Genomic DNA, 15848 nt, shown 5'->3' with positions numbered 1-15848 from the left:
TACTGTTTTCTGCAAGAATGTTCTATTTTGTTTTGTTTTATCTGTTCACTGTTTTACAAAAGATAAGCTTCAGCCTTGAAGTTACAGTTGCCAATGTGCTTGGAAGAAAATTGTTTCTTTGTTAATGTGGCTTCTTGCTTTGTTTTCCAAGTTAGTTTAAAAGAAATTGATCTGGATTAAATTGGAGTTATGAGGTTAATTAATCTACTAAAACCAGAGTTCCATTGTGGCCACGGTGAAATTTTGGTTGGTGTAAATTGGTGTAGTCCAAATTGAAGATAACTCTGCTCCGCAAGAACATCCGATAGTGACAGGTCCCTCTACAATATTTAATTGACTACGGTACTGGGAGCCCTACAGAATGCGGGACTAAAGGTAAACCCTAGAGAGGTACAGGTAGGGAAGGACGAAGTAATCTACCTAGGATACATAATAACACAAGGGAAGAGACAAATGCCCGAAGACAGATGGGAGGGGCACTAGGACCAAGAGGTAAGCTAGCAGGAAGGGACCGCGCCAGAGAGGGGAGGGGGTCAAGCAGGTACTAGGGCTATTGCCAGAACTTTATCCCAGAATATGCAGAAATAGCCCAGCCTATACAAGATCTGATCAAAGGGGGGAAACCATCCCCGGAGCTGGTGGACTGGGGCCCCGACCATGAAACAGCTATTGATCAGTGGTGATACGTGTGCATGTGTGGATATGAATGGTGTGGGACGATGGAAACACTGGTCCCAACTGAAACGAATCTAACACATCCCATTCGGGGGCCTATATCGAATTAACAGAATGAAGGAACTATGCGGAAGACTTGTGATCCTAATACTTTGCAGAGCAACCCCGTGAAAAAAAAAACAGAAGCGACGCATCTCAACAGGGGGCGAGTAAAGTTCAAACCCAGCATGGCCGTGGAAGGACACTACCGAGTCCAAACATCTGAATACCGGGATGACATCCTCTCCCCGATACATGGCCAACGGGGTCAGGAGGAGAAGACAGACATGGGGAAATGGATAATCTGTACGGGTGGACATTCTTAGAGACACAGTCAGAAAGCTGCTGCAGGGGCAGGCAGACACAAAGGAGCTGTTCGGGAAGGTGATGGGGCAGCAGGGAGCTTAGCCAAAGGGATTATAGTCCTGGAGGGCCATGCTGCCACCATTAATCACCTAATCGATCGAGAATTTGATTCTGAAAGAACGGAGGTCCAAAGGGATCTCTGCCATGCTTACGGGGGATGGATGGTTGAACCTCGACCAAATACACCGAGGCGAAGTCCCAGATTGGATAAACAGTACCCACCTGTCCCACCTAGCACAACACCCAGGGTCGCTAGACGCGTGCACCTTGAAGGGAATGACTCGGGTCTTTCCCGTGACAGGTGCATGCACAGACTCACATTCGGCCCTGGTGAGAATGGTCCTAATGATTCCGGTGATGGCAAGGGGAGAATTGGGACCATATCTCCAGGTTGAGGTAGCGAACTTGGGACTCATCCGGAGCGAGGACTACATGCGGTATTACCCTATGGGATCAAATGGAACGGAACCATGAGAGGGGTCTCATAAACAGGGTGCCGCAGGGTAGGAAGCCTAACTATATGTCCACATCCAGTAGGCTGGGGAAGTGAGGATGGGTGCGGATTCAACCAATCGGTTGTGCCCTTGAAATAAGCCCATCAGAGTGCGAACGCACACACTCAGCCTACCACGGAAAGGGGGAAAACTGCGTAGTCACAAATCAGTGAACATATGGCTATGATGGTCTGGAATGTAACATTACTAATCCTAATTTCTGTTTTACCCCGAGGCTACCGGTCACGATCGGACAAGCGCAAATAACATACATATATGCACGGCAAATCACTATCCTGACTGTAACAGATGATTTGAAATACGATTTGTACCAGTATGAGTGTGAATTGGCTGCACCAATACCCCAGCTGCCCAAGAATAAGAGATACCACGTTCTCAAGAAGGAGCTGCGCCAGCTGGGCAAGGACATTGAGACAGACCTTCGCTACATTCCGTGGTATATGAAGGCGTGGAATTGGGGACTAAATGTTAATATCCACCCGTGGATACGTATCATATCACACATATTGGTGGCAGCACAATTAGTCTTAGTTCTTGGTTATGCTTTCATGTTTTACTCATCCTGCAGAAGGCGCCACACCCAGCAGATAGTAAAGGTACTTGAGGAAAGGAAGCATCTGCTGAGTAGTGGAATTTAACCGCTGACATCACACACCTATTCCTCCCTAACCCATTGGCTGATCACCAAACAGGGGGCGGGACAAATTGGCATAACATAGTTTAGTGTGGTCTCATGGGCTGGGGTAGCCAAGGACCAAAGGGGGGTTTGAAGTGGATTTTTAGTGAAGGGTAACATCGGTGCCCTTCAGGACTTGAGGGGTTAACAGTGCAGCTTGCACACATGACGACAGTGGAGACAGAAGCACCAGCCACGAACTAGGGAAGTAAAACCACTTGGGGAACAACAGATAAGGTCGTAAAGATCATGTGACAATCGGCAATTGTGCATGCGTACTTCAAGCCAATTAAAACAATGTAACGAATTGTGCATGTGGGCTTTAAGCCAATTAGAACAATGTCATGAGCTGTGCACGAGGTATCCACGGCTTTTGTACTTAAACAATAGAAATTGAAGTCAATCGAGGAGACAGCCAGGAACGAGCTGAAGGAGCTCTAGCTGTACTCCCTGATCAGCCTTTAGTTACCTCTGCGGACTGTTTGTATTGTACTGTTGAATTGTTTTGTGTTTTAAATAAACTGCTTGGCTCTTTACCATTTACAGACTAGTGTGCAGACTTCATTATTTAATTTCGCCACAACAGAGGGGTTTTGATCGAGCAAGTAGGGAGAAACTGTTCACTCTGGCAAGTGGGTCGGTAACCAAAGGTCACAGATTTAAAATAGTTGCTAAAAGAACTAGAGGGGAAATGAGGAGAATTGTTTACACACAGAGGGTTGTTAAGAACTGGATCGCACCATCTGAAAGGATGCCACAGGAACTTTCAAACGGTAATTGGACATGTACTTGAAGAGGACTAGTTTGCAGAGTTCTGGGGATAAAGCTGGGGTTTGGGACTAAATTGGACAGCTCTTTCAAAGAGCCAGCACAGACACGATGGGCCGAATCACCACCTTCTGCGCTGTTAGATTCGATGATCAGTGTGAAGACGCTGGTGTCTCTTAAGGATCGTAGAGCTTTTAAAGCTCTTCCCACAGTCAGAACATTCAAAGGGTCTCTCATCAGTGTGAACTCGCTGGTGTGCCTTCAGATCCTGGTCGCTTTTAAAGCTCTTCCCACAGTTAGGACACTGAAATGGTCTCTCATCAGTGTGAACTCGCTGGTGTCCCTTCAGCACCCCGGGGCTTTTATAGCTCTTCCCACAGTCAGAACACTGAAATGGTCTCTCATCAGTGTGAATTCGCTGATGTACCAGCAGGATGGAGGGCTGATCGAATCCCTTCCCACACATGGAGCAGGTGAACGGTCTCTCCCCAGTGTGAACTCGCTGGTGTCCCTTCAGCTCCCTGGAGCTTTTAAAGCTCTTCCCACAGTCAGAACATTGAAATGGTCTCTCATCAGTGTGAACTTGCTGGTGTCCCTTCAGCTCCCCGGGTCTTTTATAGCTCTTCCCACAGTCAGAACATTGAAATGGTCTCTCATCAGTGTGAACTCGCTGGTGTGGTTGCAGGTGGGTTGAACAAACAAATCCCTTTCCACGCACAGAGCAGGTGAACGGATTGTCCCTGCTGTGACTGCGCCGTTGAACTTCCAATGCAGACGGGGAACTGAATCCCTTCCCGCAATCCCCAACTTTACCCGGTTTCTCCCCGGTCTGACGATGCACGTGTCTCACCAGGTCAGGCGATCGGCTGAATCCGCATCCACACACCGAACACATGTGCGGTTCGTCATCGCTGCGATCGCTGCTTTCTCCTTCCATGTGCAAAGGCCGATGATATTCAGGTCCTGATGAATCGAGTGACTCTGTCAGAGCTTGACGTGATGTTTGGTTATGAGCTTCCCGCCTGTAACTGCTCCACTTCTATAACCCTGTAAATTGAGATCAGAAAAGGATCAGAGGCAAACTGTTGTTTAATTTTCCCCTTTCCGAACCTAGGGGCAGTGAAGCTGATTTTCAGGCCCCGGCTGCTGCACAGGTTGGTTGAAAGGATCAGCAGTAATGGCGGCTGTAATACCCACAAGCCCCCGGCTCTCCAGAAAGCGCTCTGTTGCCGCTGAGTCCCGTGCATGTGCTCATGGTCCCCGCGCTCTCCCTTCTGCTCTACAATCACCCGTCCCGATCGGTCCGCAACGCGCATGCTCAGCGCACAAAACCCCGTGGTTGGAACATCGGGTGCGCATGCGAAGCCACAACATCTGGTACGCGTGCGCGGCTCAGGTGGGGGCGAGTTGGTGTTTCGCCTCAGCCGCCAGGGAGGTGCGCATGCGCAGGACAACCCAACATTCTTCCTGTCAGCAATCACTCCCTCATTTCTTTAATAAAAACAGAAAATGCTGGAAATACTCAGCAGGTCAGGCAGCATCTGTGGAGACAGAAACAGAGTTAATGTTTCAGGTCGATCACCCTTCGTCATAAACATAGAAGATAGGAGCAGGAGTAGGCCATTCGGCCCCTCGAGCCTTCTCCGCCATTCAATGTGATCATGGCTGATCATCCAAATTCAGTACCCTGTCCCTGCTTTCTCTCCATATCCCTTGATCCCTTTAGCCTTAAGAAATATATCCAACTCCTTCTTGAATATATTTAATGAATTGGCCTCTACTGCCTTCTGTGGTAGAGAATTCCACAGGTTCACCACTCTCTGGGTGAAGAAATTCCTCCTCATCTCTGTCCTAAATGGCTTACCCCTTATCCTTAGACTGTGACCCCTGGTTCTGGACTCCCCCACCATCGGGAACATCCTTCCTGCATCTAGTCTGTCCAGTCCTGTTAGAATTTTATAAGTTTCAATGAGATCCCCTCTCATTCTTCTAAACTCCAGCAAGTATAAGCCCAATCGACCCAATCTCTCCTCATACGTCATTCCTGCCATCCCAAGTATCAGGTTGGTGAATCTTCGCTGCACTCCCTCCATGGCAAGAACATCCTTCCTCAGATAAGGCGACCAAAACTGCACACAATGCTCAAGATGTGGTCTCACCAAGGCCCTGTACAACTGCAGCAAGATATCCTTGTTCCTGTACTCAAACCCTCTCACTACGAAGGCCAACATACCATTTGCCGCCTTAACCACCTGCTGCACCTGCATGCTTACCTTCAGCAACTGGTGCACAAGGACACCCAGGTCTCGTTGCACTTCCCCTTCTCCCAATCTATTGCCATTCAGATAATAATCTGCCTTCCTGTTTTTGACACCAAAGTGGATAACCTCGCATTTATCCACATTATATTGCATCTGCCATGCTTCTGTCCAATCACCCAACCTGTCCAAATCATACTGGAGTTTCTCGGCATCCTCCTCACAGCACACATGCCCACCCAGCTTTGTGTCGTCTGCAAACCTGCAGATATTACATTTAGTTCCCTCATCCAGATCATTTATATTGTGAATAGCTGGGGTCCTAGGACCGATCCCTGTGATACCCCACGAGTCACTGCCTGCCACTCAGAAAAAGACCCATTTATTCCAACTCTTTGCTTTCTGTCTGCCAACCAGTTCTCTATCCAAGACAATACCTTGCACCCAATCCCATGTGCCTTAACTTTACACGCTAATCTCTTATGCGGGACCTTATCGAAAGCCTTCTGAAAATCCAAATACACCACATCCACTGGTTCTCCCTTATCTATTTTACCAGTTACATCCTCAAAAAATTCCAGTAGATTAGTCAAGCACATTTTACCTTTTGTAAATCCATGTTGACTTTGTCCGATCCTGTCACTGTTTTCCAAGTGCTTTGCTATTACATCTTTTATAATGGACTCTAGTATTTTCCCCACTACCGATGTCAGGCTTACTGGTCTGTAATTCCCCGTTTTCTCTCTACCACTTTTTTTGAATAGTGGGGTAACATTAGCTACCCTCCAATCCATGGGTACTGTTCCAGATTCAATTGAATTTTGGAAGATGACCAGCAATGCATCTACTATTTCTAGGGCCACTTCCTTAAGTACCCTGTATGTAGATTATCAGGCCCTGGGGATTTATCGGCCTTCAATCCCGTCAATTTTCCTAACACCATTTCCCTACAAATACTGATTTCATTCAGTTCCTCCCTCTCATTAGACCCTATGTTCCCCGACCTCTCTGGGAAGTTATTTGTGTCCTCCTTTGTGAAGACAGAACCAAAGTATGTATTTAATTGGTCAGCCATTTCTTTTTTCCCCAAAAATCTAGGCTAACAGTCCAGTGCAGTGCTGAGGGAGTGCTGCACTGTTGGAGGTGGCGATTTTTGGAGTAGACGTTAAACCGAGGCCCCGTCTGCTCTCTCAGGTGGACATCAAAGATCCTGTGACACTATTTGAAAGAAGAAAAGCAAAGAGAGGGCATGAAAAAATATTGGCAAGGAAAACAAGTAGAGCCTATTTGGGACTATAAAGGTAACCTGTGTGTGGAAGCGGAAGACATGAATATGGTTCTTAATGAATACTTTGCGTCTGTTTTCACAAAAGAGAGGGACGATGTAGACATTGCAATCAAGGAGGAGGAGTGTTGCAGTGGGGAAAGAGTTAAACGGACATCGCTAGCAGTTTCACTGAATGGTGTAATAAAGACCATACTTTGCAGTAATAAGCTTTTTCTAAGTTGCTGAATTGGCAGTGGAGATAACATAGCCAGACATGGAACCAACAGAGGTCAGAGGTGCAACAACAGCTTGACATATACTTTTCCGATAATAAGGCGGTACTTTAATGTAACGCGGCATAGGCAACCAATCAGTGAAGATGCATGTGGGCCACGGTCCAATCGGGTGGCAGGAATGAATTGTGCATGAGATGGCCATGTGTATTGTAATGTATAAAAATGTAGTGTTTGCTGTGGCAATTTGGAAAGGTCTGGCTAAGACAGAGCAGACTGTCTCCCCACTGGGGCAATAAAGACAACTTGACTATCGATCTAAAACCGTATATCGAGTGTTGGTTTAAAATACTCCACAACAATTGGCGTCACAAACGGGATTCAAACCTGTGTGGGGATAAACAGTATACATGGACCAGGGTCCCGCAGGGGTTCCACAACAGTCCAAATATATTCCACTGTGTACTGAGTCAAGCCTTAGATGGGTTAGACCTATCAAAGTACCAGAGAGCCCTACTCCAATATGTTGATGACATAATGATTGCATCAGAGGATGCCAAAGGATACATGGGAGCATTACTAGCCACCCCCCAGACACTTAAGAAAGCTGGCTTTAAACTGAACCCCCAAAAAAGGCAAAGGTTGGACTGTCCAAAGTCAAGTATCTAGGGCACGAAATTAGCCAGGGGTATAAGGCACTCCCGCAGGAACAAAAGGCAGCCATAAAAGACATGCCAAGGCCAGTGACCGTCCGGGGAGTAAGGAAAGTGTTGGGACAGTTTAACTACTGCAGGAATTTTATATCAGACTTTGCAGGGAAAGCAGAGTCGATTTAACGGTTAGTTAAAGGGGGAGACCCGCCACTGATAAGATAGAATGGGAATCGGAGCATGACAAGGCTTATGCAAAATTAAAAGCAGCCCTGACGTCCGCACCCGCACTAGGATTGCCAAATATAGTCAAACCATTCCATATATATTATAGTATAGACGGGAACTTCTATAATGTTGTAGTCACCCAAGAGTACGGGGGAGATAGGAGGCCAATTGCCTATTACTCCACCCAATAAACCCCCGTGGCTAAAGGAATGGCGAGATGTGTGGCGGCCCTCGACTGCGCCGCATGGGTGGTGCGGATATGCGAGCCCGTCACTATGTCAGGACAGCTGATATTACACACACACAACACAGTGTGGACCTGCTAAACACAGGCAAAATGAAGGCTGTATCAGACAGAAGGAGGGCAGCTTGGAAAGCAGTATTGATACCCAAGGACAGATCAGTCCTGATCATAAGGGAACACAGAGTCAACCCCGCAGAGGGAATGCTAACAGAGGGTGAGGCACACGAGTGTCAGTTAGTAATCGAAGAAGAGGTCAGAGGAACCGTATCAGAATCGCACCTTGAAAATCCCCAAAACACCTTTTATGTAGACGGATCGCGCCGATATATAAATGGGGAGCCACACACGGTTGGGCAGTAGTATCCGAGAATGGAGAAACAGTCGCAAAGGGTGGGCTTGAAGGGGGAAACCTCAGCTCAAGTAGCAGAACCAGTGGCTCTCACAGAAGCATTGAAATTGGCAAAGGGAAAACGAGTAAATATATACACCGATCGTGGGTATGCGTTTGGGGTAGTGCATGTTTATATGATAGCGTGGAATAGGAGAGGATATGTAACCTCCGGAGGACCAATACAGCATGAGGAGGTAATGAGAGACCTAGTAGAAGTGGTAAAAGGAGCAGAAGAGGTAGCAGTGATTAAAATAAAGGCACACTGCAAGATAGTGAGCGAGCAACAAAAAGGAAATATGCTAGCTGATCATGCAGCAAGAGCAGCAGGTAGAATAACAGCAGAGGAAGTGAACATTAAAAGAATCCAAGAGGAGACCGAAATGGAGGAGCAGGAGCAGTGGACAAAGAGAGGCGCAGCCAAAGGTAGAGATGGAATATGGAAAAAGGATCACGGGGTGACCGGACTGACACCATCTGAACTCAGGACTGGACGAGCAATGTGTCTGCCGGAAGGAGTAGCATCTGGTAGCGAGGGACTAGGACCCTTAAAAGATAAAATTAGGAAATACGTACAAACATTGGATAATCAATTGAAGGAGCTCAAACAAGAAGTTAAAGAACAACAAGACATCAGAGATAAAAATACACAAAAGCAGGGGGCCTCGGAGCCCCGACCCAAGGTGGGCGAGCAGGTATTAGTTAAAATATTGCCAGAGAGATCGGGATTCTCACCTAGATGGACCGGACCATTTGAGGTTATCATGACCAGCGATTCGTGCGCATGTATAGATATGAGGGGAAAGGGTAGATGGAAACATTGGACCCAATTAAAACGATAAAGCAATAACCCATCTGATCTTAAATCCCACAGGAACAATGGAATAAACACCGGAGATAAACTAACCTCTGGTGACGACCAGGCTTCTGCTTAAATTACAGGGAAACTTCACCATGAAGGTGGGATTACTGCTGGGACACGAAATAAGCGAAGAGACATCCCACATTACACGACAAGTACATGATGAAGAAGCACCATGTTTTAATGGAACAATCACATTCGGAGTCTCATCCACGGCTCCCAATACACAGAAAGAAGAGACAAGCGAACCGAGGATGCTACAATGTCCAGATATGAAACCTGGACCCATGAATGGACTAGTATTATTTACCGAGGGAGAACAATTGTATGGTAACGGGAGACACAAAATTGTACCGGTACTAATGAACTTAACCATGTTACAATGGCCAGGATATTGTGAAAGGTTTACTAAAACTAGAGAATTGTAAGCATATATGATGAAGAATGTCATTAACCAAGCTGACGATGATCCGACAGGGGCCACTAGTTTCAGGGGACATGCTGCATTCCACCAAAGGATTAAGAGGAGCTTAGGAACCGATATACTCACAGGAATAAACACGGGGACATCATTCATTAATGCCCTAGATATACAAGGAGTCCAGAGCCATGTGGAACGACTACAAAGGGCAATACAACAGATTTTAGAGAAGGAAACTGGTTTGGTTCGACAAGGATCAGAGTTGGGAGGACATACGATAAGGAAATTACTCAAGGGAATCAAGGTTATAGAGGACCATGCTAGCATTATCAACAAACTAAACCATAGAGATGAGGAACAGGCAAAAGACGGGGTAGGGAGAGGCTTGTGTCATGCCTATGGCCAATGGATCACCGGACAGTTAAAACATAATCTGGCACAGATAGAGCGAGGCGAGGTACCAGACTGGATTAACAGCACACAGCTCTATGGCCTGAGCCATAATCCAGGCCCCCAGAGTGCTTGTACCCTCAAAGGGATAACCAGAGTATATCCAGTGATACAAAAATGTAAAGCCGAAGTGACAGCAATGATAGGCATGGTACTCCTGATACCAGTGGTGGGACTAGACATGACTCCATACCCACAGTACCAGGTAACAAACATAGGCATAGTGAGGGGTGAGACATATCTCCAATACTATCCAATTGATACCTATGCCATCAGGAAGAATGGTACTATGAGAGGGGTCTCCCTAAACGGATGCCATGGGAAAGGCACGCTTACGATATGCCCACATCCAGTAGGAGAAGGCCGTAAGGATGAGTGCGGCTATAATAAGACAGAGGGATGTGTGTTGGAATTATCACATGTTGATCACCATCACACCCGCTCGAGATATAGAGGCGAAGGGGAGTATTGTATAGCCACCACAGAGACCGAGTAACAATATAGTAACCTTGTATGTGCAATCACAATGCCTAACTTTTGCTTTACGCCAAAGGTCCCTGTGACAATTGGACACACCAGATTGGTGTATGTACATTCAAGGGAGGAGATAAAACTAAATGTGCCAGATAGTCTAAAGGACGAGTTGGTTAATTATGAAGATCCAGTCAGGGCCCCAATACCCCGCCTGCAAGAGGATCTGCAAGAAATGAAAGAGGATTTAAGTAAGATGGTGAAACAGTACATAGTGCTGCAAAGGGATCTTGGGGAGTTAGAAAGTGTGGAAATGTACCTTTTAAAGCTGAATATCGTTACATGTGCCCCTTTTTGACAAACAAAATGGAGTCCCGGTCCTCCCAGAAGCCTCTGCAGAAATGTCCTCTATTCCTTCCTTAAACATATTAACCTTGACTAAACACTGTAAACTGTTGCTTATCTGCGTTGCAAACAAAGACCATTTACATGAGTAAAGGGAGCCTTACGCAAGCCACCTGGCCAGAGGCTTGACCACCAGATAACAGAAGAAACATACTGTATGAAGTATCTACATTCCATTCAATACTGATCATCTTAATTAAAGTCTAGAATAAATAACTACCCATTGTAATATCAATAGTCTTTCGCTATGCCAGACTTTAGAAATATGTAGAAACCTAGTTAAGGATTGAAGAACTCTTTGTCTCTTTGTCTGACTTGAAAGACACATGAAGAAACCATAACCTGTTTACTTTACTGTATAAATGTGTTGTTAATCTGTAATTGTGGAGAGTCTCTGCTAGCCTTTGACTGAGCGGGACGCTCTCCTTGCGACAAGTAAAAATTTATTAAAAAAGAACATCTACCGGAGCTGATCGTTTCAGAGTCCCACTGAGAGTCGAGATTTCGACAAAAGGGACATTGAGGTAGAGCTACAGGACGTCCCGTGGTATGAGAAGCTGTGGGATTGGGGAGTGAATGTCAACATACACCCATGGATCTGCATCATTTCTCATATATTAGTGACAGTACAGTTAGTCATGGCTATAGGATGGGGAATAGCAGCATGCACCGCTTGTAAAAAGAAACAGACCAAACAAAGAGCTAAAGCGAGTCGGAAAACACAAGATTGCTCTAAACATGATGGGTATGCAGGGCCTCCCGAACCAGCGTCTGATCACCGCATGGAGCAGGAGGCACAGCGATGCTTATACATGTGGTTTAACTTGGGCAAGGGCCAAGTACCAAAAGGGGGGATTGCAGTGGGGAAAGAGTTAAACTGACATCGCTGGCAGTTTCACTGAATGGTGTAATAAAGACAATAATCTAATGGACCTTTTGCAGTAGTAAGCTTTTTCTAAGTTGATAATATAGTCGGATGTGGAAACCATAAGAGACCTAAGAGGATGTAAGTTCTGTTCTGACAGGGAAGTAAACCAATGAAAGAGGCCGAGAGAGGCAGGAAAGGAGGACAATGAGTCAGAAGTACAATGTTGATGAGACCCATCTGGCATAAACAAAGGTCATGGGTGCAACAACAGCTTGTGGGATAACAGCCGATAATAAAGGTGGTGCTTTAATGTAACGCAGCATAGGCAACCAATCAGTGAAGGTGCATGCGGGCCAAGGTCCAATCGGGTGGCAGGAATGAATTTTGACATGTGTCTTGTAATGTATAAAAATGTAGTGTTTGCTGTACCAATTTGGAAAGGTCTGGCTAAGACAGAGCAGACTGTCTCCCCACCATTGCAATAAAGACAACTTGACTATCGATCTAAAACCTTGTGTCGAGTGTTGGTTTAAAATACTCCACAACAGTGTAGTCACGGACAAATTATTCTAAAGAGCTTTTAAAAGCTACAAGATACGGGACTGAAGACGTTCCTCAAACGGAGGGGGAACAAATCCCAGGGACATGATGGTTTCCATCCGAGGATTCTGAGGGAAGCCAGGGGAAGGAATAACGGAGGGTCCCCGAGTATAAATTGGCTGGCACCTTTCCCTACATTACAACAGCGACAGCAATTTAAAATCAATGAATTGGCCCTGAAGTGTTATGGGCATCCTGGGGTCGTGAAGGGCGGCGAGTAAATGCACCCTCGCCTCTGAGTCAGAGGTTGTGGGTTCAAGTCCCACTCCAGAGACTTGAGCCCAAAAATCCAGGCTGACACTCCAGTGCAGTGCTGAGGGAGTGCGGCACTGTCGGAGGTGCCGTCTTTCAGATCAGACGTTAAACCGAGGCCTCGTCTGCTCTCTCAGGTGGACGTAAATGATCCCAGGGCACTATTTCGAAGAAGATTAGGGGAATTATCCCCGGTGTCCTGGCCAATATCAACATCACTAAAAAAAACACAGATTATCTAGTCATTATTACGTTGCATAGAAACATAGAAAAATAGGAGCAGGAGTAGGCCATTCGGCCCTTTGAGCCTGCTCCACCATTCAATATGATCATGGCTGATCCTCTATCTCAATACCATATTCCCGCTCTCTCCCCATACCCCTTGATGCCTTTTGTGTCTAGAAATCTATCTATCTACCTTCTTAAATATATTCAGTGACTTGTGGTAGAGAATTCCACAGGTTCACCACCCTCTGAGTGAAGAAATTTCTCATCTCAGTCCTAAATAGCCGAGCCCATATCCTGAGACTGTGACCCCTTGTTCTAAACCCCCAGCCAGGGAAAACATCCTCCCTGCACCCAGACTAGCCCTGTCAGAATTTTATACGTTTCAATGAGATCCCCTCTCATTCTTCTAAACTCTAGTGAATACAGGCCTAGTCGACCCAATCTCTCCTCATACGACAGCCCTGCCATCCCAGGAATCAGTCTGGTGAACCTTCGCTGCACTCCCTCTATGGCAAGCATATCCTTTCTTAGGTAAGGAGACCAAAACTGCACACAGTACTCCAGGTGTGGTCTCACCAAGGCCCTGTATAACTGCAGTAAGACATCCTTGCTCCTGTACTCAAATCCTCTTGCAATGAAGGCCAGCATACCATTTGCCTTCCTAACTGCTTGCTGCACCTGCATGTGTGCTTTCAGTGACTGGTGCACAAGGACACCTAGGTCCCTTTGTACATCAACATTTCCCAATCTATCACCATTTAAATAATACTCTGCCTTTCTGTTTTTTCTACCGAAGTGGATAACTTCACATTTATCCACGTTATACTGCATCTGCCATGTATTTACCCGCTCACTCAACTTGTCTAAATCACCTTGAAGCCTCTTTGCATCCTCCTCACAACTCACAATCCCACCTAGTTTTGTGTCGTCAGCAAACTTGGAAATATTACATTTGGTTCTCTCATCCAAATCATTGATATATATTGTGAATAGCTGGGGCCCAAGCACTGATCCCTGCGGTACCCCAGTAGTCACCACCTGCCACCCAGAAAAAGTCCCATTTATTCCTATTCTCTGTTTCCTGTCTGTTAACCAATTTTTAATCCATGCCAGTATATTACCTCCAATCCCATGAGCTTTAATTTTGCACACTAACCTCTAATGTGGGACTTTAATCAAAGGCCTTCTGAAAATCCAAATACAGCACATCCACTGGTTCTCCCTTATCTATTCTACCAGTTACATCCTCAAAAAACTCCAGTCGGTTTGTCAAACTCGATTTCCCTTTCATCAATCCATGATGACTCTGTCTAATCCCGTTGATATTTTCTAAGTGTCGTGTTATCACATCCTTTATAATTGAGTCTAGCATTTTCCCTGCTACTGATGTTAGGCTAATAGCGGGGTTACATTTGCCACCCTCCAATCTGCAGGAACTGTTCCATAATCTATAGAATTTTGGAATTGCTGTTTGTGGGAGCTTGCTGTGCGCTAATTGGCTGCCACTTTTCCTACATTACAACAGTGACTCCACTTCATTGGCTGTAAAGCGCTTTGGGACGTGCGATGGTCGTGAAAGGTGCTATATAAATGCAAGTCTTTCTTTAAGTTCTTTGTTTCACTTTTTCACTCCATTTTGACCCAGACTGTCGAGCAATGGAGGGGTTATCATAGAATCACAGAAATTTAGGGCACAGGAGGAGGCCATTCGGCCCATCGTGCCTGAGCCGGCCAAAAAACAGCTCTCCAGCCTAATCTCACTTTCCAGCTCTTGGTCCGTAGCCCTGCAGGTGACAGCACTTCATGTGCATATCCAAGTACTTTTTAACTGAGATGAGGGTTTCTGCCTCTACCACCCTTTCAGGCAGAAAGTTCCAGACCCCGACCACGCTCTGAGTGAAAAAAGTTCTCCTCAACTCCCCTGTAATCCTTCTACCAATTACTTTAAATCTATGGCCCCTGGTTATTGACCTCGCTGCTAAGGAAAATAGGTCCTTCCTACCCACTCTATCCAGGCCCCTCATAATTTTATACACCCCAATCAAGTCTCCCTCATTCTCCTCTGTTCCAAAGAGCAGTTAGCAACAGAGATTGGAGAAGTTTGGGGCTTACTTTTTGCACTGAAGCAGCGAAGGATGAGGGCCAGCCTGATGGAGGTCCTCAAGACCATGAGGGTTATTGATCAAAGGCAAATGACAGATTCCTCTGTGGGCACCTCAATGTCAGCATGCTTGTTGGGGTTAACAACGTGCATGCTCAGGGGCAGCGGAGTCCCAGGACCAGCTGCTAGTGGGCATGCTCAGGGGCGCAGAGTCCCAGAACCAGCTGCTAGTGGGCATGCTCAGGGGCAGAGTCCCAGGACAAGCTGTTAGTGGGCATGCTCAGGGGAGCAGACTGCCAGGACCAGCTGCTACTGGACATGCTCAGGGGCAGAGTCCCAGGACCAGCTGCTAGTGCGCATGCTCAGGGGCCCAGAGTCCCAGAACCAGCTGCTAGTGGGCATGCTCAGGGGCAGAGTCCCAGGACCAGCTGCTAGTGGGCATGCTCAGGGGCAGAGTCCTAGGACCAGCTACTAGTGGGCATGCTCAGGGGCAGTGTCCCAGGACCAGCTGCTAGTGGGCATGCTCAGGGGCAGCGGAGTCCCAGGACCAGCTGCTGGGGGGCATGCTCAGGGGCAGAGTCCCAGGACCAGCTGCTGGTGGGCATGCTCAGGGGCCCAGAGTCCCAGGACCAGCTGCTAGTGCGCATGCTCAGGGGCAGAGTCCCAGGACCAGCTGCTAGTGGGCATGCTCAGAGGCAGACTCCCAGGACCAGCGGCTATTGGGCATGGTCAGGGGCAGTGTCCCAGGACCAGCTGCTAGTGGGCATGCTCAGGGGCAGCAGAGTCCCAGGACCAGCTGCTAGTGGGCATGCCCAGGGGCAGCAGAGTCCCAGGACCAGCTGCTAGTGGGCATGCTCAGGGGAGCAGAGTCCCAGGACCAGCT

The sequence above is a fragment of the Somniosus microcephalus genome, unplaced genomic scaffold (assembly GCF_052327205.1).
Source record: "Somniosus microcephalus isolate GS21.2 unplaced genomic scaffold, FLI_Smic_1.0 unresolved_chr4, whole genome shotgun sequence".
NCBI classification, from domain to species: domain Eukaryota; kingdom Metazoa; phylum Chordata; class Chondrichthyes; order Squaliformes; family Somniosidae; genus Somniosus; species Somniosus microcephalus.
This window is presented reverse-complemented; position numbering follows the sequence as displayed.